The sequence below is a fragment of the Rhincodon typus genome, chromosome 37 (genome assembly GCF_021869965.1).
Source record: "Rhincodon typus isolate 14 chromosome 37, sRhiTyp1.1, whole genome shotgun sequence".
Taxonomy (NCBI): Eukaryota; Metazoa; Chordata; class Chondrichthyes; order Orectolobiformes; family Rhincodontidae; genus Rhincodon; species Rhincodon typus.
Window position 1 is genome coordinate 18917633 of NC_063368.1, and position 26209 is coordinate 18943841.

Sequence of the window (26209 nt, forward strand, 5' to 3'; positions counted from 1 at the left end):
ATGAGTTCCATTTTGGACTGAGATGAGAAAACATTTCTTCACAAGAGGGTGGTCAATCTGCGGAATCCGATACCACAGAAGGCTTTGGAGTTGGGTCACTGAATATGTTCAAGAAAGAGATGGATGCATTCTCTTTGACACTAAATGCATCAAGGTGTGTGGAAGGAAAACAGGTATATGGCGTTGAGATAGAGGATCAGTCAGAAAGGTACAGCAGGCCCAAAGAGCTGAATGGCCCTACTGCTGCCCCTGTTTCCTATGTTTCTATATGTGTCTCAGAAGAAGGTTTTATATCTCCATCTTGATACCACTGGGATCGGAAAGGCAGCATCCGGAGGAGAAAAGTCTTCCTTCTTTTCTGCCCCTGGGTTTGATTCAACAGCTCGCAATTACATAGCGCTTTTAATACATTGAAGCACCTTGGGCTGGTTTTACAGAACTGTAATTCAGAGAAAATTATAACCGGGCTAGATAAGCAGATTCGGAAAGGATGGCCAAAGCCTTCTTCTTAGAAGTAGGTTTTAAGGAGTATCTTAAAGGAGGAGAGAGGAGTTCAGGGGGGAACATTCCAGAGCTTGGGGTCCACTGGAAGGCACAGCCATTGGAAATTGAACTACAAAAGTCAGGAAGGTGCTCGAACACAAAGTTATCAGAGTGTGGGGAGGTTGTAGAGTTGGAGGTGGTTTCAGAGCTGAGGGTTGGGAGGGAATGAGGCCATGGGGAGACTTGAGTGGAGCAATGAGAATTTCAGGTTATCTTTTTATCAGCCTGTTCAGAGATGTTATACACACTTCTGGAGCAGGTGGGACTTGAACCCAGGTCTCCTGGCTCAGAGGTTGGGACATGTGACACGCTTCCCAGAATTCCCTGTTTTATTGGGGTGTGTGTATGAGCATTACACACTGGAATAAATGAAAAAGCACATTCAGCAATATCCTTGAGGCACAACAGGAATACCCAGTCAATCTGGGATCATTCCTGGTGTGAAATCCCACCAGTGGGTCCATTGAACATGCAGGCTCAGGGAGTGGAACCTCCGGACGTAGACAGTAAGAAAGCTGGGTTTCGGTACTCTGATTAATATCCGGTGTTGAACCAGAGGAATCCTTACGCAGGAACAGTTTGGAGTTTATCTGTCACTCTACATCCAGAGAATGATCAACGACTGGTGAACTGTCTAAAACTGCAACCAGACTGGAACAATTTCATCTTTATCCTTCATATTTGGAAGTGCTATCTCATACTCAAAAGAACAGCTTTTGGAGCAACATCAGATGTTTTCCATGATGAAACTCTTAAGAGTTTATTACAGACCTCTCAGGCATGTAGAATGTGAACCTAGACCCTACCCCCTAGCTCAGAGGTAGGGACATTACTACTGCACCACAAGCTCCCCTTTGGATCAAGTTCATCTATTGTTCCTAATTAACCTGTTCAGAGATGATATTACAGTCTCCGGAGCAGTGGGATCTGAACGCAGAATGCCTAGTTCAGGAGCAGGGACACTCCCTATGCATCATAAGCTCCTTTTTGGATCAATTTCATAACTGAAATGTTACCATAACACACCTCATCAACACAAATTCATTCTCTTAATTAACTCTTTCAGATTTGGAACCTCGTTTCTGTAGGAGAGTATTGTCTTTGTCTCAAAATGTTCAATTCTACCAAATGTGTCTGTTTATAAAACTACCAAATTAGCCCAACTCCCCTGATCTGTCTTCATAGTGTGATGATTGTTTTCTTTCAGTATTTATCCAATCTGTTTGAGAGTCACATTTGGTCAGCTTGCAATGCCCTTTCAGGCTGTGTGTTCCAGATCATTACAGCTAGATATGTAAAAAAAAATTTCCCAGTCCTTGTGTCAATCATGCTAATGTCCATCATTGTGACGATTGCAGAATGTTCAGCATCATTCTTGACTCCTCAGTCTGTGTCCAAATGCAATAACATCTGGACAAAATTCAGGTTTGGGCTGACAAGTGGCAAGTAACATTTGCGCCACACAAATGCCAGGCAATGACCAATCTCAATACGAGAAATTCTAACCATCGCTGCTTGACATTCACTGTCACTGAACTCCATCCCCGCCCCAGCTATCAAAATCCTAAGGGTTACCATTGACCAGAAACTGAACTGGGCCTGCCATATAAATGCTGTGGCTACAAGAGCAGGTCAGAAGCTGGGAATCCTGCAATGAGTAACTTACCTGCTGACTCCCCAAAGCCTGTCCATCATCTACAAGGCACAAGTCGGGAGTGTGATGGAATACTCTCCACTTGCCTGGATGGGGGCAGTCCCAACACCCCAAGAAGCTTGACACCATCCAGGACAAAGCAGCCCACTTGATTGGCACCACACCCTCAATCATCCACTCCCTTCACCACCGACGCTCAGTAGCAGCAGTGTGTACTATCTACAAGATCCACTGCAGCATTTCACCAAAGATCCTCTGACAGTTCCTTCCAAACCCATGACCACTTCTTTCTAGAAGGACAAGGGCAGCAGATACATGGAACACCACCCCCACAGGTTCCCCTCCGAGCCACTCACCATCCTGACTTGGAAATATATCGCCGTTCCTTCAGTGTCACTGGGTCAAAATCCTGGAATTCCCTCCCTCAGGGTATTGTGGGTCTACAATAGACTGCAGCTGTTCAAGAAGGCTGCTCACCACCACCTTCTCAAGGGGCAATTAGGGACGTGTGACAAATGCTGGTCGAGCCAGTGACACCCACATCCCATGAATGAATTTTAAAAAGCTATAATTTAATAAATACAACCTAAAAGGGGTATGTGTATAGGCAAGGTTATATCCACGGGAATCCAGATCCAAACTGGATAGATCTAAAACAGCAGTAGGTGATTCTGACATTCCTATTTGTAAATCCAATAACAATAAGGTATTTTGATTTAAATCATACACCTGGGCAGTGGATGCGTCTGGTTGGGATCAAAAATGTCACGTCATTCTGCCCCAGCAAGCAGTAGCAGGTGATGCTGCCCCCAGTAAGTTAGCCCATGCAACATAACCCACAGAAAGTCAGGTTGTTATCTGGTCAGATATCTTGAAGTTTATTTACGAGGTACAATATCATTTAGTGCCAGACTGGCTTCTGATTATTTCAAATCAAAAATCTGCTTAGCCAATGTATGACGCACTTTCAGGATGAATAGGACTTGAACCCTGGCCTAATGGTAGGTTACTGGGTCCTTTGTAAACTTCCGCTAGCTACTGTGGTGGGATCTGACCAACTCCCCCAGTTAACCTGGGCATTGGGATTCACAGCCCAGTGATGTCACCACTGTGCCACAATCTGCCCTGGTAGACTGGGTATTATGCTTACTGATGTTACCATACGTTGCATACACTGACACCATGTCACGGGGAGGATGACTGAAAGCAAGGTGAGTATCAGATTGACACACATCTTAACGTTATGTAAATGTCTTAAAGAGTGGGTCTGTAATCCATGCCATAATATAACTGAAGTATTTCTATCCATGTCAGTTCTGCCATGTCAAGTGGGATGGGGCATGTTAAGAGAGATTGTTGGAGAACTCACTCAGAGATAGTAGGAACTGCCGATGCTGGAGAATCTGAGATAACAAGGTGTGGAGTTGGATGAACACAGCAGGCCAGGCAGCATCAGAGGACCAGGAAAGCTGATGCTTCGGGTCTGGACCCTTCTTCAGAAAGGGTCCAGACCCAAAACGTCAGCTTTCCTGCTCCTCTGATGCTGCCTGGCCTGCTGTGTTCATCTAGCTCCACACCTTGTTATCTTATTGGAGAAGGGGGTGTGTGTTAAACTAAAGCCAACTGTATTCATCGTTAAACGCTGTCCAAAGGCCTTTCTGGTAGGTACACACATAGGTGTCATTTAATGACAGCAGGTTTGGCATGTTTGTCATAAACCTCAAGGCTAAATAGCTGGCTGAGCCTTGTGTGATTGGTCACCCCTGTGGGTGCACTGGCCACACTGGCATCTAAATCTTACTGGAATCTGAGGGCCATCATCTGAGGGCAGACTGAGTAAAACAGACATTGACTCTCTCGAGTTTGAACATTTTTTTTGTATTCGTTCACAGGATGAGGGCATTGCTGGCAAGACCAGCATGCATTACCCATCCCTAAGAGTCAACCACGTTGGTGTGGGGTCTGGAGTCACATGTAGGCCAGACCAGGTAAGGATGATAGTTTCCTTCCCTAAAGGACATTAGTGAACCAGATGGGTTTTCCCGACAATTGATAATGTCATCAATAGACTCTTAATTCCAGATTTTTATTGAATTCAAATTCCACCATCTGCTGGTGGAGTCAAAAAGCATTACCTGGGTCTCTGGCTTAACAGTCCAGTGATAGGCTACCACTTCCCCAGGGACATGATTCTTACAGGGTTAGAAGGGGGAGATGCAGGAAGGATGTTTCTCCTGACAATGGGTTCTAGAACCAGGCGACACAGTCTCAGAGTGAGGGGCAGACCATTTTGGACTGAGCTGAGGAGGAATTTCTTCCTATTTTCTGTATCCCTAACGGTGTGCAGCAAATAAAGCGCACAGAAGGATTGAGAGGCTCGATACAGAGAGGCTGGTTCCCTCTGGCTGGAGAGTGCACACCATAGGGTCAGACTCGGAGTAAGGGGCTGGCCGCTCAGGACTGAGATGAGGAGGAGTCAGGAGGGGTGAGGGTGAATCTTTGGAAACTCCTGCTCCGAGAGCTGTGAGGGGCTGTCTCGCTGAGTCTGCCCAATCTGAGACGGAAAACAATAGATTGGTAGACAATGAGGAGATCGAACAGTTATGGGAATTGTTGTGAAATTGGAGATGAAGCCAAAGATAAAAGAATGGCAGAACAGCACTGAGAGGCTGAATGGCCTTGTGTTCTTGAGTTTGCATCTTCAGAGTAACACAGCAGTAATGTTATCCAGATGGATTGCACATAAACAAATCCTTCATATTCCACCCCGGATTGACTGGCAATCTTTAAAATGTGTCTCTTTTTTATTTTTAACAACAGCATGATATTAATTGTTTGCAAAGCTTAAAACGTACAACGATGCTGGAATTTTGGAGCAGAAACAGTGTGCCTGCATCATCTGAAGAAAGCACATGGTTTGGGGGAGGCGGTGTCAGTCTTGCTGTTAATTTCCCACATTTTCCAATCTTTCTAACTAGTATTTTGTTTCCCTTGGTACGTACTGAAGTTTGGTTCAGCAAAATGTGGGATTGCACTGTGTAAAATAACATGCTTCCCCCTCCTGTTACCCTGTAACTGTTAGTGCGAGTTCCCAAGTTGAGGAGCAGCCATTCCTAGCCCGTGGGTCTTTAGGGGCACAGCTCTGGCTCAGTCCAAGTGAGAAGTTTGTTGGTTCGAATCCCCACGTCAGACACTCCAGAGACGCACTGTTGGAGTGCTGCACTGTTGGGGTACTGCTTTCCGAGATGTCAGATCTCTCTGCCCTGACACCCGCGCGTGTAAACGATCCTAGGACTCTGTCCTGAAGGGGAGATTTCCCCAGATGTCATGACCAATATTTACCTGTCAATGTGGGCTCTTGACGTGCAATGTCCCTACTTCTGGGCCAGGAGGCCAGGGTTCAAGCCCAACTGCCAAGGAAGTGCATTATGACCTCACCCTCCATTGAGGTTGAGTTAAACGAAACGTTGAGTTGCCATTACTTTGTGCCAATCACTTTAAGATGGTGCAGACCAGAAATTGTGTGCAAGGGTGACGTTTAAAGTGGACCCTTGAAACGGTGCAGTGGTAGTGTCCCTGCCTCTGAGTCAAGAGGCCTGGGTTCACGCCCCCCACCCTCCCAGAGTGTGTCACAACATCTTGGAACCAGTCTGGTTAGAAAACATTGGGTTAACTGTTGACACTTTCTCACATTGGCAGTTTATGGGATCTTGCTGTGCAAAAATCAGCTGAAATGTTAAGTACATTACAATAGTGACTATAGGTCAAAATAAAGTAGGTCTGTTGAAAAAAAACAGTTTGGAGTGCCTTGAATTTTGTTTTTATTCACTCACAGGATTGGGTGTTGCTGGGGCTGGGCCAGAATTTATTGCCCGTCCCTATTTGGCCCTTGAGGAGGTGGGGGTGAGGTGCGTTCTTGAACTGCTACAGTCCAAGTGGTATATGATATCATCAAAGGGACAACAGGAATGCTAACTCTTCATTGGTGTATTCTACAGTGTGGTTTAACATGGTTTTTGAGTTATGTAGGTGTTTGCTTCCTGTAGCTGGCATCTTGTAGTGTTGTCTGTATCATTGACACCACAATGGTCACACACACAAACGCAGCCTTCAGCACAGACATTGAGGCTGTTCCATACTCAATTCATGTCTATTTTCCTCATGTGACTGACTCTGACCAAAGAGTGAGCCAAGGATAGCATTTGAAAATTTCCCATCTCTGGAACCAACTTCTGATCAACATGCTGAGACAGGCCATATATCTCATGGCATGCTCCTGACCTGGGAATCTTATAAAGGATATCTTCAAACCGTGGGAAAGAATTCTGAAAAAACAATTCCATGAGCACTCCCGATGGGTAAGACTCATTGGCAGGAGAAGATATGCAGAAAACTAACTCTTATGTGGCTTCAGTAAGAAGCTTTCTGAAAGGTTACAAGAGTTGATTTAGCTGGATCAATGAGAAAATATTTCCTCTGTAACAAACTGAGAGAGTGTTGGAGAAACTCAGTAGGTCTGGCAGCATCTGTGGAGAGAAAGACAGAGTTGACATTTTGAGCACAATATGACTCTTCTGAACCTCAGAACAAATCAGGAAAGATCAGTTCTGAAGAAGAATCATACTAGACTCGAAACATTAACTCTGATTTTCTCTCCACAGATGCTGCCGGATCTGCTGAGTTTCTCCGACACTCTCTGTGTTTGTTTCAGACTTCTGGCCTCTGCGGTATTTTGGCTTTACTTGGGATTGGTGGGGGGTGGTCCAGGACTTAACAGCGGAATCTTAAACACACAACCTGGGGTAATGATTGGAAACACTTCCTCAAACACAGCGGGGGAGTGGGGGTATCTGTAACTCTGTCTCCCCCAGAGAAGCTGTTGAAACTGGGAGTGAATTGAAAATGTCAAATCGGAGGTAGATTTGTTTTAAGAGGTTGCGATACTCAAGTGGGTAGATAGAGTCAAATAGCTGTTCAGCTCTGGTCCAATTGAAACAATTATTTTTATCATTAATCCACGGGACGTGGGTGTCACTGGCTGGTCCAGCATTTATTGCCCGTCCCTAGTTGCCCCTTGAGAAGGTGGGGGTGAGCTGCCTTCTCGAACCGCTGCAGTCCATGTGCTGTAGGTAGACTCACAATACTGTTAGGCTGTAGGCACAGAATGGTCTCCATCTCTTCTTGTACTCACTTAGTGTGGTACTGGATCCGAGAAATACTGAATTTGAGACACTCACCACGTCGAGTGAGGCCCATCGAGCAGAGAACATACTATATTTCCCCATGCCCTTTCAAAGAAAGATCCAATATTCCACATACACTTGGTTCAGAGCGAGAACAACTTGCATTTATGAAGAAACTGTCAGCATTTGTCTGCCTACGCCATCATCCCTTTACAGTGTTCTGTAGACCAGCATCTAGTGACAACTTGATCGAAAATCATATCATTGTCAGCTGCGAATCTGTACACTTTAAAGGGAGCAGTGCTACAATGTAAATGATACATCAATAGCCTGGCCTCCGGTTAACAGAGCTGGGAAAACTGATGTCCTTTTAGAGGAAAGCTGCACTGAAATGCATCTTTCTTTTTAAAATTCATTCTGAGGACTTGAGTGTTGCTGCTAGGGCCAGCGTTTATTGCTTGTCCCTAGTGAGAACGTGGGGTTGAGCTGCTTTCTTGAACCGCTGCAGTCCATGTGCTGTGGGTTGACCCACAATGCCCTTAGGGAGGGAATTCCAGGATTTTACCCACTCCCAATATTCACACCTTTCCTGGACATAGATGAATTACTATTTTGTCTTTTATTCTTTCATGGGATGTTGACATTGCTGGCAAGACCAATATTTGTTACCTGTGCCTTATCGTCCTTGAACTGAGTGGCATTCTAGGACATTCCATATGGTAGTTAGCAGTCAATCATATTGCTGTGAGTCTGGAGTCACATGTAGACCGGACTAGGCAAGATTTCCTTCCGCTTTTACATTTATTGATATAATCACTGAGACTGTTACTTTATTCCACATTTATTCATCGAATTTCAATTCAATTTCATTAGCTGGATTTGAGTCCATGTCAATAGAGCTTTAGTCTGGGTCTCTGGGATGCTGGTTCAGGGGTCAGTCGATGGTCAGTCTTGACTGTGTTTCAGAGACTAGTTTTCTTGCCTCGAAGTCAGAACTTTCTGAGTTTGAGTTCCAACCCCAGCTACTTGAGCAGAGGAATCCAGGCTGACGTACCAAGGGAGTGCTGCACTGTCAGAGGAGCCGTGTTTCAGATAGGACATTAACCCAAAGCCCTAAGTGTGCGCTAATGTGGAAGAGAAAATTTATGTGACTCTCTTTTCAAAGACAAGAAGTGGGGGGGTGTCAGGCTTGGTGTTCTGACCAAAGTCTATCCCTCAACCAGCATCATGTCGAATTAAAATTATCTGGCCGCTGTTTTTGGGAACTTGCTGTGCTAAAATTGGCTGTCACTTTTCCGACACTGAAACAGTGTCTTTGCTTCAACAAAAAAAATAAAATTATTAGCTAATACATTTCTAGGCAGTGGTTTAAATGGAAAATGATTAATCTGACCATCACATCTCATTGGGTGTAAATCACTTCCGGGTATACTGCAGTTGTAAAAGATGCTATGGAAGTGCAGGATTTTTTCTTTCCAATAGTGCGTGAACACAGTCAATGTGCCTGCATTGGAGACAGTATTTTCTGACAAAGATCCAGCTGATTGCAAGAGGTGTCAAAAGATTATACCCAAACTCTTTGGCTCTGTGGTGCTTCGGTTTTGGTGCTGCCCTGGGAGGTTGTGTAGGATTTTGTCTCAACGCAAAAGGTTGTTGAGCTAACAGGAGAGGAAATAAATACTGTTTCATAGCGAGAAATCATTCAATCCTATTGATTTAGGCTTAAGCATGGCCCAAAAAGGTGGCATATTGATTTGTTCCACAGCACACACACAAGAAAGACTAGGACAAGGGGCATCTGGTCTGTCTATGGGGTGTTTAAAGGGAGAATGGTTGAAACAACATTCCACTTTAGTCAAATAAATTCTAGTAGTTAGCTCATGAGTGAAGATGTCCAGATAAACGAGAACTGTTAACGTCAGCCTCTCTGCTCCTATGATGCTTCTTGGCCTGCTGTGTTCATCCAGCCCTGCACCTTGTTGTCACTGTTACACCCCTGGCTTGCAATGGCAAGAGATTATCTTGCTGACAATTAGATGGGAGAAGCTTTCAAAAATTCCAATAAATGGGACATTAACCCATCCCAAGCAATAAGAATCACTGTCTGTAGTTTCGGTCTATCCATGAGCCCATTACTTCACTTCCCCCATTAGGTTGACTCAAGAAGTCACTTGTAATTACTTCCTGTGCTATTGAGCTCCATTTGGGTCAACTCTTCCATTTTAAATATGAGCTCAAACACAGTCATGAAACATTACAGAACATTACAGCAGAGAAAAAGGCCATTCAGCCCATTGTACCTAGACTGGATCTTTCAGAGAGAGCTGCCCTTTTAGCACCACTTCCTCGCTTTCCCCATAACCCCTACAATTCTTCTAAATGATAAAGTAAAACCATGACTCAATACTTTCTAGACAAAGGTTTAAAAGGGAAATGATCAACCTGACCATTTTCAGGACTGTAGCCAAGCGTGTTGTTGACATGTGTCAGGCAACTTTTTAGTATTTGTTCGCAGGCTGTCAGTATCACTGACTGACAAGGTCAGCATTTATTGCCCATCCCTAGTTGCCTCTTGAGAAGGTGGGGGTGAGCTGCCTTCTTGAATCGCTGCAGTCCATGTGCTGTAGGTTGACCCACCATGCCCTTAGGGAGGGAATTCCAGGATTTTAACCCAGTGACACTGAAGGACGGTGATGTACTTCCAAGTCAGGAAGGGGAGTGGCTTGGAGATGGTAGTGGATCTACTGCCCTTGTCCTTCTAGATGGAAGTGGTTGTTAGTTTGGAAGGTCCTGTCTGAGGATCTTTGCTGAATTTGTGCACTGCATCTTGTAGAGAGTACACACTGCTACTACTGAGCGTCGGTGCTGGAGGGAGTGAATGTTGGGTGTGGTTGATGGACTACCCATTAAACTGGTTTGCCAGTGTCAAGTTTCAAACTCCAGACATGCAAACATCCCTCCCCTCCCTCCTTTCACTCTTCCTCTTTGTGTTTCTCGGTCTTTTTCAGATGTTCCCACAGCCCTCTAATTTTTAAAACAGAAAGAAAAATATTGTAAGCACCTTAAACAACCTCAAGGGTCTAGGCCCGAAACGTCAGCCTTCCTGCTCCTATGATGCTGCTTGGCCTGCTGTGTTCATCCAGCTCTGCACCTTGTTGTCTCGGATTCTCCAGTATCTGCAGTTCCTACTATCTTTCCTCAGATGGTACATTTGGATATGAAGCTAATTTCACAGAGTAAGTGGTGTGTTAGAATCACTAAGGCTTCACCACTACATCTTCCCTTTCCTTCTAACCTCTCCACATGCTCCATTTCTTTACTCTCGTCTGGTTTCCCCTCCCTGCATCTTTTCTGGCTCCACGTCTGAATTGAATTTCTTCCAGCTCCCTCTTTTTTGTTGTCTGTCTCGCATTTAATTGCTCTCTCAGGTCTAGCCTTGCGGGTTCAGTCATCGTGTCTCACTGAAACATAGGGAATGCTGGGGAAGCTCAGCAGATCTGGGCTGCACCTGAGGAGAGAGAAACAGAGTTAACGTTTCCAGTCCAGTGCAACCTCTACAGAAGTTATATAAGCTGGAGAGGGTTCAGAAGATATTTACCAAGATGTTGCCGAATATGGAAGGTTTGGGTTTTGAAGAAAGGCTGGAAAGGTTGGAATTTTACTCACTGGAGCGTAGGAGGTTGAGAGGTGACCTTATTGAAGTTTATAAAATAACGACGGGTATAGATAGAGTCAATGGTAGGTTTACCCGAGGGTAGGAGATTTCAAGATGAGGGGTCACATTTTTAAGGTGAGAGCAGAGAGATTTAATAAAGAGATGAGGGGCAACTTTTTTACACAGAGTGGTTGGTGTGTGGAATGAACTTCCTAAGGAAGTGGTGGATGCAGGGACAGTTACAATGTTTAAAAAAACGCTTAGATAAGTACATGAATAGGAAAGGTTTCGAAGGATGTAGTCTAGGAGAAGGCGGGTGGGACTAATTTAGTTTGGGATTATGTTTGGCACGGACTGGTTGGACCAAAGGGTCTGTTTCCCTGCTGTGTGACTCTATGACTCTCTGACTGTGTTTCACTCTCTAGGCTTTCACCATTTCACTGCCTGTCCTTCTCTCATCCACAGTGTTCTGCATTTGTCAGCGTGAGGGAGAGCTGCATTGATCCCTGAATGAACATCATTGGAAACAGAATGTCCCTTGATCACTGTCATGTTGTTCTTCCTGGGAGTTTGCTGTTCAGAAACTAATGGCCACATTTACACTATCATAATAGTCACGATGCTGTATTGGCTGCTAAGGGCGTTTGGACATCTTGAGGGAGGGTGCTATGAAAATGCATTTTGTCTCCCTTCTTTCATCCCTCCCCTATATCCTACCCCCTCAGCCTGGTCCCTTCACTGTTCTTAAGTTAAATGTGGAAAACCCTTCTAAATTCCGAAACAACACGGAGTTCATGAAATGGCTCTGCTAACTTCAGGGAATACTTTTTGCTAACTTTAAACCATCAAGAGAAATTCTGCTCAGTGTTTCTTTACAATCCAATATTTGGCTCTCTGGGAGCATTGTGAAGAGAGGACTGAATGGACCTCTTTTAATAAACAAAATTTTCATATGTTACATTATATATGAATATAATGTCTATATTGATAAATCATGATGTAAGTCTCTGTGTTAAAGTATAAATTGTCTACATTAAAGTATAAATTGCAAATTATCACAAGTGTTTCGGTAATTATGGGAGAAAGAGACTGCTCCTTGTCTTTTCCAGGTAATGAGGTTGCTCCTATCTTTTTTTCTCTCCCTCTCCTAATCACCTGTCCCCTAATAACCCCATTCCCTAATTACCTCGTGCCCCCCCATTACCCCTCCCCTAATAAATCCTTCCCCAATAAACCCTTCCCCTATTCATACCCTTCCCAATCACACCCTCCCTAATCACCCTCTCCTTTAATCACCCTCTTTCTTAATCACCCTCTCTCAAATCATTCCCTCCCCTAATAACCCCTCCCCAATTGCCCCATCCCTAATCACCCCCACGCCTAATCAACCCACCCCCAATCACCCTCTCCCCTAATCACCCTCTCTCAAATCACCCCCTCCCCTAATAATCCCTCCCCAATCACCCTCCTCTAATCATCCCCCCTCCCCTAATAAAGCCCAGAAATGAACATCAGAATCTTAGCAAGTTCAACTCATCCCTTTCCCCCTACCATTGCAACCCTAACATAAACCCAATGGGCCAGACCGGGAGTTCATAGCATCATAGAATGCTACAGCAGTAAAAAAGGCCATTCAGGCCATCGGTGCCTGCACTTGTGACTGTCTCACAATTACGGTGCTGGGTTTTGGTATCGCCCATTAGTGGGAGAGACTGCTCTATATCTGCCCTTTCACAAAACTCTCGGTCTTCTTTTTTCCAAGAGAAAAGAATGTCAAACTCTTTCCTGAAGGAGACTAAGTTCTGTCGTTGCTCCAGTCATGAAACCTGACACTTTATCCAGCGCCACTGTATCATTTTCAATATATAGGGACCAGAACTGTCTGTAGTTCTCCAAGTGTGGTCCATCCAAGATTCTATATAAATGGAACATAACTTCTCCACTTCTCAATTCTACCCCTCTAGAAAGGAAACCCTGTAGTTTGTTTATTTCAGTCTGATTTGATTTATTACTGTCACATGTACCTAAGTACAGTGAAAAGTTTTGTTTTGCAAGCAGTACAGGCACATCATAGCAAACAAGGCAATACAGATCATAGGGTGCTAAGACAGGTCGAGGCATACAAGGTTACACTGCACAGGAGGTTCACAAAGCAAGATCAACATTAGCAAGAACAACATTATTTGAAGTTAGAGAGGTCCATTCAGCAGTCTAATAATGGCAGGGAAGAAGCTGTTCTTGAATCTGTTGATGTGTGTGTTTAAGCTTCTGTATCTTCTGCTTAACCGAAAAGGTTGGAAGAGAGCATTACCAGGTAGGAGGGGTCTTTGATGATATTGGCAGCCTTTCTGTGGCAACGAGAAGTGTAAATGGAGGCCATGGATGGGAGGTTGGCTTTTGTGATGGTCTGGGCTATGCACACAACTTTCTGCAGTTTCTTACAGTCCTGGGCAGAGCAGTTGCTACACCAGACCATGATGCACCCAGATAGAATGCTTTCTATGGTACATCTGTAAAAGCTGGTGAGCTTATGGACAGGCCAGGTTTCCTTAGCCTCCTTAGGAAGGAAAGGCCTTGTTGGGCCTTCTTGGCTGTCACATTTACGTGGGTGGCCCAGGACAGATTGTTGGTTATTGTCGCTCCTCGGAACTTGCTGCTCTCAACCCTCTCCACCTCAGCTTCGTTGATGTAGATGGGCTGTGTCCTCCTCCTTTCTTCCTGGAGTTGATGATCAGCTCTTCAGTTTAGCTGACATTGAGGGAGAGATTGTTATCATTGCACCATGACAACCAACCATTCTGACTCCTTCCTGTATTCTGACTCATCATTATTTGATATCCATCCTACCACAGTGGTGTCAGAATTTGGCTACCCAGTCATGGGTGTACAGGGAGTACAGTCGGGGACTGAGAATGCATCCTTGGGGGAGGCGGGGTGTTCCAGTGTTGAGTGTTATTGTGGGGAAGGTGCTTTGTCTATCCTCACTGACTGCAGTCTATGGGTCAGAAAGCTAAGGATCCAGTTGCTGAGGCAGAGCTGAGACCCAAGTCTCAGAGTTTTGAGATCAGTCTGGAGAGGATAATAGTGTTGAAGGTGGAGCTGTAGTCAGCAAGCAGGAGTTTAACATAGGTGTCCTTGTTGCCCAAATGTTTCAGGGATGAGTGCAGGGCTAGGGATATGGCATCTGCCATGGACCTGTTGTGCCAGTAGGCAAATTGCAAGGGATTGAGGCAGGCTGGGAGGCTACAGGTGATGTTTAGCCTCTCGAAGTAATTCATAATTACGGAGGTCAGAGCCACTGGGCAGTAGTCGTTGAGGCACGTTGCATGTGTTTTCTTTGGTACCAAGATGATGATGGCCTTTTTGAAGCAGGTGGGGACTTCAGCTTATAGGACGGAGAAGTTGAAGATGTCGGTAAATACCTCCTTCAGCTGGTCCACACAGGATCTGAGTGCACAGCCGGGGACACCATGCAGGCCATCGCTTGCCTTGGGTTGTCTCCCAGGAAGATCGATCTGTGACGTTTACAGCAGTGACTGAGGGAACAGGTGTGTCTGGAGCTGTTGGGGAAGGTGACACTGTGCAGCTGGTATTCTGCACAAACCGAGCATAGAGACCATTGAGCGCATCAGGGAAGGATGTGTCTTTGTCTGCTTTCTTATTCTGTTTCATTTTGTACCCCGTTATATCGTGTAGGTCTTGTCACAGGAGACTGGAGTCTGTATGGTTAGCTTGGGCCTCTAACTTGATCCAGTATTACCTCTTGGTGTCATATAAAAGACATTTGGATAAGTAGATGAATATGAAATGTTTGGAGGAATATGGGCCAATATGGAATAGGTGGGACTAGCTTAGTTTGGGATTATGGTCGGCATGGACTGGTTGGACCGAAGGGTCTGTTTCCGTGTTGTGTGACTCTATGTGGTAATTAAATTTGAATTTTATCAGCTGCTGGAGTGGGATTTGAACCCAGCTCTCCAGATCTACAGCCTGGATGGTCAGTAATATTGCATTATTGCACCCTCGCCCCATAACTGCCTCATTAATATTACTGCAGAAATGCAAGTTGTTGTGTCATTTGCTAGCATTTCTTGGAGATGATGACCTCAAATTCCACTTTTCCTTTGTCGAGCTGATGAAATCCCTGCCTGTTTTTGCTCTGACGGGGTGTTGCTTCACGATTCAGGTTACAATGAAGTGTATTAACTCTGTGTAACAGGTGAACCTCTACATCTTGCTGTGCAAATGAACATAGTGATTCATTCTTGTCCGTGAAACCTCCCTTATCTTCCATTTTGCTGGAAGCCAATGCCTGACCTGCTTATGGAACCTTCCGGAAGCAGCCTCCAGAGCTGTCAGCCTCCACCCACCAAGTGCCAAATCTGTTGCTGTTACACAGCATCTTGTGTCTTGTCCATCCATCACTCTCTCATCACTGCCTCTCCCACAGGACGACAAAATGCATTCACTTACTCAAAATTGTTCATCAATTTTAATGTCTTTCAGAGATTCAGAAAGCGAGTGTAGAGAATTACCTCCTTGCTGAAGCGAGATAATCCAAATCAAAATCACTGATTAGCCTCTGGTAGGGCTACAACAACACAATTATAATCAAGATATTGATAGGAGCATAAAGTTTATCACACTCCATCACTTGCACATGCATGTCTACTTCATAAGTATGTATACCCCACCTTCAGCTTAGATAAATGTGAGGTGCTGTATTTTAGAAAGGCAAATAAGGGCAGGGACTTATCCACTAAATGGTGAGGTCCTGGGGATTGTTGCTGAACAAAGAGACCTTGGAGTGCAGGTTCATAGTGAAGAAGGCATTTGGTACGCTTGACTTTATTGGTCAGTGTATTGAGTATAGGTGTTGGGAGGTCATGTTGCAGCTGTACGGGACATTGGTTAGGCTGGTTTTGGAATACTGCGTTCAATTCTGGCCTCCTTGCTTTAGGAAATGTGTTGTGAAACTTGAAAGAGTTCAGAAAAGATTTACAAGGATGTTGCCAGGGTTTGACCTATAGGCAGAGGTTGAATAGGCTGGGGCTATTTTCCCTGGAGTGTCAGAGGCTGAGGGATGACTTTATAGAGGTTTATAAAACCATGAGGAGCAGCCTGGATAGGGTGAATAGCCAAGGTCTTTTCCCCAGGGTAGGGGAGTCCAAAACCAGGGAGCATAGGTTTAAGGTGAGTGGGGAGAGATTTAAAAGGAACTTAACGGGCAACTTTTTCACACAAGAGGGCGGTGCGTGTATGGAATGAGCTGCCAGAGGAAGTGGTGGAGGTTGGTACAATTACAACATTTAAAAGGTATCTGGATGGGTACATGAATAGGAAGGGTTTAGAGGGAAATGGGTCAAATGCTGGCGAATGGGACTAGATTAATATAGGATATCTGGTCAGCATGGACAGGTTGGACTGAAGGGTCTGTATCCATGCTGTACAGCTCTATGACTCTGTGATTCTAGGTAATTAAGGATGAGCAAAAAGCACTGGCTTTGCCACCAACACCCACATCCCATGAAAGAATTGTACAAAGAGAAAGTGAAGCACTCATAACTATCAAATACTTGCCCACTCTGCTTCTAATCTCACCATTTTGCCAACAGACGCACAAAAAGATTAAAGTCCCCTCATACAAACAGTACGAACACAATTGTTGAAATCATGCTGACTATTGTACGTATTTTATTTATTGATCAGAAACTCAATTAGCCCACTAAGGATTCTGCAATTAGCCACATGTGGTGTGTGTTTACCATACTGTGTTGGACAATGGAGACCTAAATCCAACAATTTGTTGCTAATAAATACCTCCAGCTCATGCCCCATGTTATTAACACCCCTTCTCCACATGGAACAAAACTTCCTCGGGCAGAGATGACCAATTTGATTCTGAGGAGGACATTGTTTCAAAAAATAGAACAAGTAATTTATCTGTCCAGGTCTTGGGTATTTAAAAGGCACAATGTGTAAACAGGCCAACCCGCACAACCAAAATATAAAAGGTTATTTTTGCAATCATTCACTCAGCACTTGTGGTACAGGCAGGGGGATGGTGTTTCACATTTACAAACCTGCTCAATACCACTCTGTGCTTTGGTTTTTTTTTATGATTCATCAAGTTAGTGATGCTAGGAGCTGGGGACTGAAATATATAAGACTGTCATCACATTCCTCTGCTAGGCCCCAAGGTGGTGTTTCCTCTGGGCAAGAATGGAAACATGGGGCCTATTTGCTTTGGATACTGATACTGAGTAGAGTTGATGTGTTGCAATGTTCGAAGCTTGTGGAAGAATAATGTCACCTGCAACTTAAAGTCTTAAAGAGCAATTTGATTGGACATTGTCTTAATTTATTGTCAAGAGGTGGGCACTTATTGGTGGACCCCCTTGTCAGGCAGTGATGTTCTGAAATGGAATAATTATGTAAGGACTCATTCCAAAACAGATTGGACATGTGAACAGACATTTCTTAATCTGTTTGTCCTTGACACAACAGAATGATCTCCTGTGGTTTCCAACAGCACAGGTCCCAACAGACAACACTGAAATAACTCCACAGAGACTGGTGTCCCAACACCAAGTTACCCTTTACTTACACAGGGAGAATCCTTGACATTGATCCAACTCCCTCAGAGCCAGCCTCTGAGTGAAATCGCAGGTAGAGAGGGTAGTGTAGAAGGCGTTTGGTACGCTTGCCTTTATTGGTCAGTGCATTGAGTATAGGAGTTGGGAAGTCATGTTGCGGCTATACAGGACATTGGTGAAGCCACTTTCAGAATACTGCATTATTCAATTCTATAGGGATGCTATAGGAAAGATGTTTTGAAATAGAAAGAGTTCAGAAAAGATTTACAAGGATGCTGCCAGGGTTGGAGGGTTTGAGCTACAGGGAGAGGCTGAATAGACTGGGGCTATTTTCCCTGGAGTGTCGGAGACTGAAGGGTGACCTTAAAGAGGTTTATAAAATCACGAGGAGCATGGATAAGATAAATAGGCAAGGTCTTTGCTACAGGGTGGGGGAGTCCAAAACTAGAGGGCACTGATTTAAGGTGAGAGGAGTAAGATATAAAAGGGACCTAAGGGGCAACCTTTTCAGGCAGAGGGTGGTGCATGTTTGGAATGAGCTGCCAGAGGAAGTGGTGGAGGCTGGTACAATTACAACATTTAAAATGGTCTGGATGGGTTCATGAATAGAAAGGGTTTAAAGGGATATGGGCCAAATGCTGGCAAATGGGACTAGATTTATATGGGATATCCGGTCGGCATGGACGAGCTGGACCGAAGGATCTGTTTCCATGCTGTATGTCTCTATTACTCTGTGACTCTATGACTCTAACCTCTGATACTCCTGTTTATATCTGTCAGCCAGGACTCCCTGATTGGACCAGGTTAACAGCCCCAATCAGGGAACTCATATTCAATGAGGTCCACCTGGTTAACATCATTACAATCACTACAATTAGTTTACAAATACCTTGGGATGTTTGCAAATTATTGTTGTATTTTCAGACAGGCAGATGTCTATGCGGAGACAGAGAGGATATAGTTATGAAAAGATTTGGATTATCTATAGTAGCTCGTTAGTTTATTGAGTAAACATGGATAAATGAAGACTCTATCCTTTTAAGATTCAGTTCCTCTCCATAAATTGAATACTGGTGGAAGAAGGCAACACAGGAAATAAATTTGCTGGGACCAATTGCTTTGGGCCTTAAACAACTTTTCCAGAGTAATTTCAAATTTGACAGGTGCATGATCTCTTTATTTTAATAATGCATTTGAAATGTTAATATAACATGCTGGTCTCTGGGTCGTGAAGGAAAGATTGATGTTTCCTCTCAAACTCAGTAATTTGCTGCTACCTGATGTGCTTGTCACTGATGGTACTAATTTAAGTTCAATTCAACATTTTTCCCATGACTCGGGGAATGTCCTAGTGCATTCCTTGTGAAAAAGAAATGAGGCTTCAATGCAAGTTGTCAAAATCTTGATGGGCTTCATGAGGCTATGTGTTATTCAGTTTGTTAAAGATAGCAATAACTTGCACAGAATGTGGCCATTCAGTCCTCTGCGTTTCTTTAAAAGATGTATCTCTGTCCTCGCTCTTCCCTCACAACCTTGTAGATTTCACCTTTTCAAGATTGCATCCAAGCCTGTTTTGTAAATTCTAATTGAAACAAAATCCGCTTTTCTTTCAGCAAAAAACAGAAATTGCTGGAAAAACTTAGCCAATGTCTGGCGGTGTCTGTGGAGAGAGAGCAGAGTTAATGTTTCAGGTCCAGTGACCCTTCCTCAGAACCACTCAGTTCTGTAGAAGGATGACTGGACCTGAAATGTTAACTCTGCTCTCTCTCCACAGACACTGCCAGACATTGGCTGAGTTTTTCCAGCAATTTCTGTTTTTGTTTTTGTTTCTGATTTCTAGCATTTACAGTTCTTTTGGTTTTGCCTTTAAGCAAACACGTTCTGAATGGTAACAATTTCACTACTTCTAAGAAAAAATACTCATCTACCCTTCGCTGTTTTGCCAACAATCTCTCTCCAGCCCCAACTGGAAGCAGAGATAGTAGGAACTGCCGATGCTGGAGTCTGAGAAAACAAGGTGTAGAGCTGGATGAACACAGCAGGCCAGGCAGCATCAGAGGAGCAGGAATGCTGACGTTTCGGGTCTGGATCCTTCTTCAGAAAACTGGAAGCAACCAGCCCTATCTTACTGAATGAAAGCTAGTCTTGATTTTGAACAGTTCCCCTAAATCTGCCCTTAACTTTCATCACTCTTAACAACAGTTTCAGTTCACCAGTCTCCTCACTTGTTTCAAATGTTGAACCTCCTAAACCATGCCTGTTGTTACAATACATCCAACCTCTTTCTTTTCCTTTAAAAACATTTTCCTGCAATGAAACTCCTCTTCTGGAAATATAAGCCATTAAGAAAGTATTGCTTGAGTTGAACTTATCTGTCAGATGTTCCCAATAGGTTGCATGTTCAATTCTTCTCTCTCCTAGTCCACACACAGCCATCATGAGTATATCAATTGGAATAGTTTAATATATGGAGCCTAAGAGAGGAAGATTTTTCTATCACAGCAAGCCTGTAGTCAGGTGTGAAATGCTTCTACCCCGGACTCTTTATTCAAGGTCCAATAGTCAGTGATGTATTGGAGGAGATTTCATTGATAGTGACAGCATGTTGCAACTATACTGAAAAGCAACATTCATCCCTCACCTTACCACTGGAGCCTTGCAAATGTTATTTCTCTCACCAGTTTGCAATGCTGGGAGTTTAACCTGTGCTATAAGTGACTCAGATTTATACAGATTGGCAACCAAGTGAAGCTGATTTAGGCTTAACTTCTCTGCAACTGCTGTTGGTGTCTCTCCTGTTGTAACCTTACATATATCAGATCATTCCAATCCCCTTATCTGAAGGTCGTTCTCCCATTTATTGTTCACATCTTTGATCAGCTGATTTTTGCATGTCTTAACTAATTTTTCTTAAGTAGTTTGTCCCTTAGTTAAGTACGTAAAGGCAAAGGTGAGAGATGCCATAGCCCCAAAGGGCTGCTCTATCATTAGGGAGAAATAACTGGTTGTGAGTTTAACCTGAGGGGCACCACAGCTAAGGTGGGAGTTGAGGAGACAGGACCTTCATGGTAACCTGAGCTGGTCCAGGATACAAACCCACACTGTGAATGTCACTCAGTATTACAAAGCAGTTGCCCAGCCAACTAACCTAACCAACATCACCTGCCCAACCCCCTGCAATCTAATCTACATTACAGCAGTGACTACACTGCAGGATTACTTTACATTCAGTGTTAAGCGTTATGGAAGCATCCTGAGATTGTAACAAATATTTTGCAGGTATAAGATGGTTCTATCTTTCTTTTTGGTCACCTTTGGCAATTTTCAAGGTTCCATAAACGTTAAAATCATCCTAAACTCTGTTTGCCATGCACTATCGTGTGCAGTTTTGGTCTCCTAGTCTGAGGAAGGACACTCTTGCTATTGAGGGAGTCCAGCGAAGGTTCACCAGACTGATTCCCGGGATGGCAGGACTGATATATGAGGGAAGACTGGATTGACTGGGCTTGTACTCGCTGGAATTTAGAAGAATGAGAAACATATAAAATCCTGATGGGATTGGACAGGCTAGATGCGGGAAGAATGTTCCCAATGTTGGGGAAGTCCAGAACTAGGGGTCACAATCTAAGGATAAGGGGTAAACCATTCAGGACTGCGATGAGGAAGAATTTCTTCACTCAGAGAGTTGTGAACCTGTGGAATTCCTTCCCACAGGAAGCTGTTGGGGCCAGTTCATCAGATATACTCAAGAGGGAGCTGGACGTGGCTCTTGCAGCTAAAGGGATCAAGGGTTACGGAGAGAAAGCGGGAATGGGATGCTGGGATTGCATGATCAGCCATGATCACATTGAATGATGGTGCAGGCTCGAAGGGCCGAATGGCCTGCACCTGCACCTATTTTCTATGTTTCTATGTTTCTAATATACCAAGTCCAATACACTATCACTTCTGTACTCGCTCCTGCACTGACTCCTGGTTTAAGTAAAGCTTGATTTTTCCAGTTTCCATCTTTAGTGTTATGACTCACTGGAGTAATGTACAAGAGGTCAAGCCCTAATATTACCGGAATCATCACAAATGTGAAAATTTGATTAAACTGTTGAATTGCACAATTTTCACCTATCTGTCTAATTCAGCTTATAAGAATATGCACCCAGTTTTTATTTTCCATTGACAAGAAAACTAATTGTAGTCAGAGATAACACAGTATGGAGCTGGAGGAACACAGCAGGCCAGGCAGTATCAGAGGAGCAGGAAAGCTGACGTTTCGGGTCGGGACCCTTCTTCAGAACTGGGGAAGGGGAAGGGAGCTCTGAAATAAGTAGAGAGAGGAGGGGTGGGGCTGGGGAAGGTAGGTGGGAAGGTGATAGGTGAATGCAGGTAGGGAGTGGTGGGTGAGGTGAGAGGAGTGGATAGGTGGGATAGAAGATGGGCAGGTTGTGTCAGGTCAAGGAGGTGGAGATGAGAGGGCGGGGGGGTCATGGGATGAGGTCGGGGGTAGGGAGATTTTGAACCTAGCTCCCCAACCCCGGCTTCACCCCATGACCAACCCTCCCTCTCATCCCCGCCTCCTCGACCTGACACAACCTGTTCATCTTCTCTCCCACCTATCCACTCCTCCCTCCTCACTGACCAATCCCCACCACTCCCTACCTGCCCTCACTTATTACCATCCCACCTACCTTCCCCAGCCCCAAACCCACCTCTATTTATTTCAGAATCCCCTGCCCCCAGCCCCATTTCTGAAGAAGGGTCTCGACCCGAAACACCAGCTTTCCTGCTCCTCTGATGCTGCCTGGCCTTCCGTGTTCATCCAGCCCTACACCTTGTTATCTCTGACTCCAGCATCGGCAGTTCCTACTATCTCTATTAATTGTAGTCAAACTGTTTTTTACTAATCGCAAAAATGTGGACAAATTGAATTGCAAAACCATAACTCTGTAACTTAAACTCTACCCCTTCCTTAAAATTTCCCATACTCAAATGTACAAACAGACACGCCAAGAGACAAGACATAAATATTGAGTGTGGGTAAGAGGGAAACCATCAGAGAAACACAATTCTGGTACCAATCTGGATTTACAGACATCACGAAGTATTTTTTTGGATGGTTTTGATTCCTTCGAATTCTTTGCTAATGATTCTCAGTCTTTTATTCACTGATTGTCCTTTCAGTGCCTCTGAAGGTAGTTTTTGTCCTTTCCCTTTCAATGGGGAATTGCCAAGAGAACGAAGACTAACTAGTCACTAGGGATTGTCTTTTACTTCTCCATACTGAAGGGGGGAGAAAGGGGGCTGGGGAGAGAGAGAGAAAGAGAGATAGATGCTGTCTTCATAGGATGGATGCTTCTGCTAATGTCTATAGCACCTGCTCGAGAACCAATCAAATGGTTGTTACTATGCTGAGTTCTCCAGAACCCACAATAAGTGGCCCCAGTTGAAAAACCAACCAAAATACTGTCTCCATGCAAAATTATCTTGAATATACCCAAACAGTGACATTCTGGCTGGAATGCTCCCCCACTGCTTGAATAAGGTAACATTTTAAATACAACTCACAATGTATTCTTGCTTTCGAAACTGCAAATATCTTCTTACAAAGTCTCCTTCATTTAAAGCAGCATCTCTTCCAATTTTTAATCCACAGTCCAAAAAAAGTAATGTGGTCTTTAAGTTGTTTGTAAATTCCTCCGTAGATTAGCCCATCCTTGCTTCTATAGCTCATCCATTCCCACAACTCTCTGAGATCTCGATGTTCGTCTAATTCTGATCTCTTCAACATTCCCGATTTTAGTTGCTCCACCAACAGCTGTACCTTCAGCTACTTAGGCCCCAAGCTCCAGAATTCCCACCTAAACCCATCCACCTCACTCTAAGGAGTAGCTGGTGGCATGAGGGCAATATTATTGGTTAGTAATCCAGATACCACACATCTTTCTTAATTTATTCATTCACGGGATGAGGATGTCCCTGGCCAGGCAGCATTTATTGCCCATCCCTAATTACCCAGAGGGCAGTTAAGAGTCAGTCACATTGCTGTGGGTCTGGAGTCACATGTAGGCCAGACCAGGTAAGGATGGCAGTTTCCTTCCCTAAAGGGACATTAGTGAACCAGATGGGTTTTTTCCACAATCGACAATGGATTTATTGTCATCATTAGACTCTTAATTCCAGATTATTTTTACTGAATCCAAATTCCACCATCCACTGTGATGGGATTCAAACGTGGAACATTATCTGGGTCTCTGGATTAACAGACCAGAGATAACCATTAGGCCATCACATCCCCATATTGCCACATTGATGGTGCTATAGTAATTCAAATTGTTATAGCTGTTGTTGACATGCTTTCTGTTGATGTCAAATTGACACTATTAAATTATCTGCATTCACTCATGTTCACGTACCTGCCAGCAGACACCAGTTTGTGGATAAATCTTGTCCAGGCTGCAGGATGCTATACAAATGCAGCAAAGGAGTTTACTTCCCTGCTGAAGTGACTGCAGTGGTGTCCCTCCCTTGTTCTCGTTAATGATACAAACCTTGTCAAATAATGTGAAATGGATAGACCAGTCCAGGCTAATACTTTCCAATTCTGAAGCATGAAATGACTGACTTTTATTTACTTCAGAGCTAATTTTGATGTAGAAAATATGCTGAGTGGAACCAATGATTAATTTATGAGTTTGTCTTTAAGCATATAGCAACAAGAGCAGTCAGCTGTTTAACTCTGAGCTTCGTGTCCCAGTTTCCAACTCTGAAATTGTAATGTTGCAAAGTTGAGATCAACTGGTAAACTCATGAACCTCAACACAGATTTTCACAGAATAGTTTCCTTGATCTAGCATCACGCTGAATGGCCTACCCTACTTGTAATTCAAGATCAGGTACAAAATGATCATTACAGAACTAATGTGCATTTTTGAAAGGTTTACAAACAATATTGGGAAGAACGTTGAATAAATTGGAATGGATTGAAGGTTTTGAATTTTTTATTTAGCGAATGCAAATTTCCATGGGCAACGATCACCTTCCCTTTTGCTGAGTTTAAGGTAGTTAGTCCCCTCCCATCTGTAGATGGGACAGTCGTCATTAAGCACAGCGTTGCTTGCGTCTTCAAGTGCACAAGGGGTTTACATGGGGACTCCAGTGATGGGGATGGGGGATGTAGTGTACAGAGACCCTGGTCATAGAGTCATAGAGTACGTAAAGAGACCCTTCAGTCCAACCAGTCTATGCCGACCATAATCCCAAACTAAACTAGTCCCTCCTGCCTGCGCTTGGCCAATTTCCCTCCAAACACTTCTTATTCATGTACTTACCCAAATGACTTTTAAACATTGTAACTGTACCCATATCCACCACTGTCTCTGGCAGTTCATTGCACATACAAACCAATCGCTGTGTAAAAAAAAGGTGTATCTTGTGTTTTTTTAAATCTTTCCGCCCTCCCCTTGAAAGCAGCCCCAACCTATCTAGTCTCTCTGCATTGCTGAATCGCTCCATCCAAGCAATATCCTGGTGAATCTCCTCTGTATCCTCTCTGGTGCAATCGTATCCTTTTCATATGGTGGTGACCAGAACAGCTCGCAGTGTCTGAATCAATCACATCAAATAACCTTTTGCTGGACAAATATGGGAAGGATTACACAACAGAAGCAGACTGAGGGTGTTAAACTATGGATCAGCATTGAGAAAAGATGAACAGGCAAAAGGGACTGAATGGTCTCTTCCCATTAATCCCACACGCTGGACCGTTCAGTGTATATTTTCCATCGCCAGACTTATCAAGTATCTTAACTGTGGTGTTTGTTCAGAGGGTCCATTAATGAAGCAAAGAGCCATAAAGTCATTAGGGAATTACTAAGAAGTGAGGAAGATGAAAGGACAAAACAGAAAAAGCTGAGATCCAAACCCTAGGAATAAATCTGAAGATTCTGAGTGAGAAAGAAATAGAATGAGAAATATACTCAATAGAAAGACGGTTGGAATGTCATGCTGCAAATGTACAGGACATTAGTTAGGTCACCTTTGGAATACTGTGTGCAATTCTGGTCTCCCAGCTTTAGGAATGATGTTGTGAAACTTGAAAGTGTTCAGGAAAGAATTACAAGGATATTGCCAGGGTTGGAGACTTGAACTATAGGGAGAGGTGGAATAGGCTGAGGCTATTTTCCCTGGAGCATTGGAGGTTGAGGGGTGACTTTATAGAAATTTATAAAATCATGATGGGCATGGATAGGGTGAGTAGCCAAGGTCTTTTCCCAGGGTAGGGGAGTCCAAAACCAGTGGCCATAAGTTTAAGGTGAGAGGGAAAAGATTTAAAAAGGACCTATGGGGGATTTTTTTCACACAGAGGGTGGTGCGTGTATGGAATCAGTTGCCAGGAGAAGTGGTGGAGGCGGGTACAATTACGACATTTGAAGGGCATCTGGATGGGTACATGAATAGGAAGGGTTTAGAGGGGTATGGGCCAAATGCTGGCAAGTGGGACTAGATTTATTTAGGATATCTGGTCAGCATAACCAAAGGGCCTGTTTCCATGATGTACAGATCTATGACTCTATACAATATTCAA